The 3,589-nt window shown below is 49.7% G+C and overlaps 1 pseudogene; it reads left to right on the forward strand.

The window, feature by feature from the left end:
• The first annotated feature begins 665 nt into the window (after positions 1–665).
• LOC133777140 (splicing factor 1-like) lies at positions 666–2,218 on the forward strand (annotated as a pseudogene).
• Positions 2,219–3,589: the final 1,371 nt, after the last annotated feature.

The raw sequence follows: 3,589 nt of genomic DNA on the forward strand, positions 1-3,589 counted from the left end.
ACCTAAGAATAATTGTGTGTTAATTACTGAGTTCAACCAATAGTACTAGAACAACAACAATAACAACAAATACTAAAAAGGATAAAGTATTACATTGTACATCTAATGTCAGGACAGGAGCTGATCAGTTCATTGTTGCTTAAAGTTTCACTTTTGACAAACTTTTTAAAAATTTTATTTTATTTAGGGTATATAAATTTCATATACACATGTATATGCATACAGCTTTAGAGTTACAGTGATACTTTCCACCCTACCCTCCCTCCCACTCATGCTCCCGCCTTTCCTACAATAGACTTATATTCAAGGATTTGTTTCTCATCAATTTTGGAAGCTTATACAATACAAACGTTTAGAATATTGGGTTTTGTTTCTTTTGCATATTCCAGAGAAACAATTAGATTTTTTTCATTTCTTTACATTCGAACCTTTGCATATGTAAATTAATATTTTAATGTATGTATATTTTCTCTTTTTATTTTATTTGTACTAACTTGCTTAATATTACAGTTTATTATTCTTCTAACTCAGTCTAATGTTTAACACAGGTTTTAGGTGCCGCCGCCTGCCACATGAGAGGAAGGTTCCGCGCACTCCACGGGTCCCCTCCCCTCGGAAGGCTCATGAAGGAGAAGCCGCCACCAGCGCCGGTCCCCGGGGGCGCCATGGCAACCGGAGTGAACGCCATGCCGCTGGACTTCCCGAGTAAGAAGCGGAAGAGGAGCCGATGGATCCACGACACGGTGGAGCAGAAGACGGTGATTCCAGGAATGCCCACGGTTATCCCCCCGGACTCACTCGGGAACAAGAAGGAGCTTACGTGGTGCCACTGCAGATAGAAGACCTGACTGTAAACTGCGCACAGGAGACCTGGGCACCCCCTAACCCTGAGGCCAGGTCCCCTTCCACAGTAGCGAGGGGAAGCGGCTCAACACCCGGGAGTTCTGCACCTGCAAGAAGCTCGAGGAGGAGCGGCACCACCTCATCATGGAGGTGGTCGCCCCCCGCGGGTTACAAACCTCCAGCAACACAGGTGAGCGACAAAGTCATGATTCCCAGGATGAGTATCCAGAGATCAGCTTCCTGGGACTGCTGATCTGGCCCAGAGGGGACACCCTGAAAAACATCGAGAAGGAGATCATGATCCGGGGCAAAGGGTCTGTGAAGGAAGGGAAGGTCGGGCGCAAGGGCGGCCAGATGCTGCCAGGGGAGGACGAGCCGCTGCACGCCCTCGTCACGAAGGCCGTGGAGCATAGGAACGTCCTGAAGACGTATGGAGACTCCAGAGGGCCAGCACGACCTGCGGAAGATGCAGCTGCGGGAGCGGGCACGCCTGAACGGGACCCTCCGGGAAGGCGATAACAGCATCTTAAGTCCCTGGTGGAGCTCAGAGACGCGCAGCATCACCAGCACCGCCGTGTACACCAAGTGGGGCCGGCCACATCACTTCCGATTGTAAATTCTAGAGGCCTGGCGACCCTCAGTCTGCTCAGGATGAAGCACGGATGGATAAAGAGCATCTGTCCCTCATGGCTGAACTGGGTGAAGCACCTGTCCCAGCGTCTGTGGGCTCCACCTCTGGGCCTGCCACCACCCCGCTGGCTGCACACCTCGGCCTGCTGCTCCTGCCAACAGCCCCCCGTCCACCGTCTCTCATGTCCACTACCCAGAGCCGCCCACCCTGGATGAACTTCTGGCCCTTCAGAGAGTCGACCCTACCAGGGAGGTGGTTCTGGTGGGCCTGGAGGTGGCCCCCACAGCTTCCCACACCCATTACCCAGCCTGACAGGTGGACGTGGCGGACATCCCTAATGGACCCCACCCCCTTGGATGCAGCCCCCACCCACCTGGGCACCATGGCCCTCCTCCAATTGGTCAGTACCAGGGAAGTACGCCTGTGGGCTCTGGGGTCCAGCGCCTGCATCAATGAAGGTATGACGCCGCCTGTGGGCATGATCCGCCGCCGCCTCCCATGGGCAGCCCCCGTCCCCGCCCTCTGGGCCACTTCCCCCATGGCGACAGCAGCAGCCTCCGCCACCCCCTCCGCCCAGCAGCAGTATGGCTTCAGGTACCCCTTTGCCATGGCAGCAGAGACCCCTCCCCGCGGCGGCGATGGCCCAGCCATGAGTGAGGACTTTCTGCGCCTGTTGGTGACCATTCAGGCCTGCAGCCTCAGCAGCGCCCCTGGTACACAGGACGGTTCGGCCAAGCAGCCTGAGTTATTTTTGTGTTCAGAATCAGAATACGCAGGCTCCATATCGTGAAATGTTTATTAATTTTTTCTTTTTCCTTTGTTATTTCCTTACCTCTCCCTTTCTCCAGACTCTGTCCAAGGAGACGCTCTCCCTGGCCTTCTGCTGCAGTTAGATTCCTTTTCTTTCTTCTCCATTCCTCTTCTTCCCTTGCCAAGGCAGGGGGAGCAAGTGACTGCAGGCACGGACTGTGGCCGTTGGTGCTGAGCTGGAGGGAGTGGGAGGTTTGGGTTCGAAGTTGTTCCAGGTGCCGTGGGCGGCCCGAGCGTGTTCACGTGCGTGGTTTTGAACAAGCCAGCCTTGCTGAGGGCTGTAGAGCTGACAAGGGTAGGGCCTTCTCTCGGGCCTGGACCTTGCATCCAGCCTGGAGTCGGTGCCGGGCCCTCTGGCCACGGGAGCTGCCCCAGCGCCACTTCTGTCCTTCCCGGGAGCTTCTTCTACATTTTACTTCAATCCCAACCTCTGACTGTTGCAGTGTCTGGGGCTTTGGACCCTGTGTTCTTCGTTCTGCCTCCCCCTGCCCCCACCTCCCCTTCATGGAGTGATTATGTTGACAATAATGCATCATGCACGTTCTCTTCACTGGTTTATCTACAGAAATTTCTTGGGCCTTTTTTCGGTCTTTGATTCGACACTGTGCTAAAGTGGGGATGTTCCATTGAATAAAAGAGCAGTGTGGTTTTCTGGGAAAAAACACGTGTTTTATATGAAATATTCACTATATTTTCAGTTATTTACTCACTCCTTTCCAAATGTACCTTTTTACACACATAGTCCCTTATTATTTTCATGTTATTTTACTTTTTGTGATTCTCCTATGTCTATTGTTTTAAACAGTCCACGGATCTGAAGCTTATATGATGTGGAATATCATTTTCAAAGCTATTAGCTGTTTCTGTGTGAAAAAATAAAACAAAGATTGAATCTCTTATGAGTAAGATACCACTTTGGAATATTTGCAGTTCATTTTTAAAATTCCATTTGCCCCCTCCAATCTGAACAACCCAAATAGTTTGTCACATTTGTGATAAATCTTATGAATGGAGAATTTGCTTCTTAGTTTGCTTCCTTTGCTGGACTATTTTATTTTTGGTTTACTTTTATAATTTTGGAGTCCTCAAAATTTTCTTCCAACAGGCATTTTAGTGAATCTAACAGTGTTTGAGTATTTTAGCTTTCTGCACTAAAAAGTGTTGGACCACATAACATTTCCCCCCAAAATTACCATTATATCCAAAATAACATTTTACACTAATTTTTTATAATAGACAAACATATTTCATGACAAATCTTTTTTTCTCTTTTCATTTGGAACAGACTCCTCTTCCCCAATCTAC

The sequence above is a fragment of the Lepus europaeus genome, chromosome 18 (genome assembly GCF_033115175.1).
Source record: "Lepus europaeus isolate LE1 chromosome 18, mLepTim1.pri, whole genome shotgun sequence".
In the NCBI taxonomy this organism is placed as follows: domain Eukaryota; kingdom Metazoa; phylum Chordata; class Mammalia; order Lagomorpha; family Leporidae; genus Lepus; species Lepus europaeus.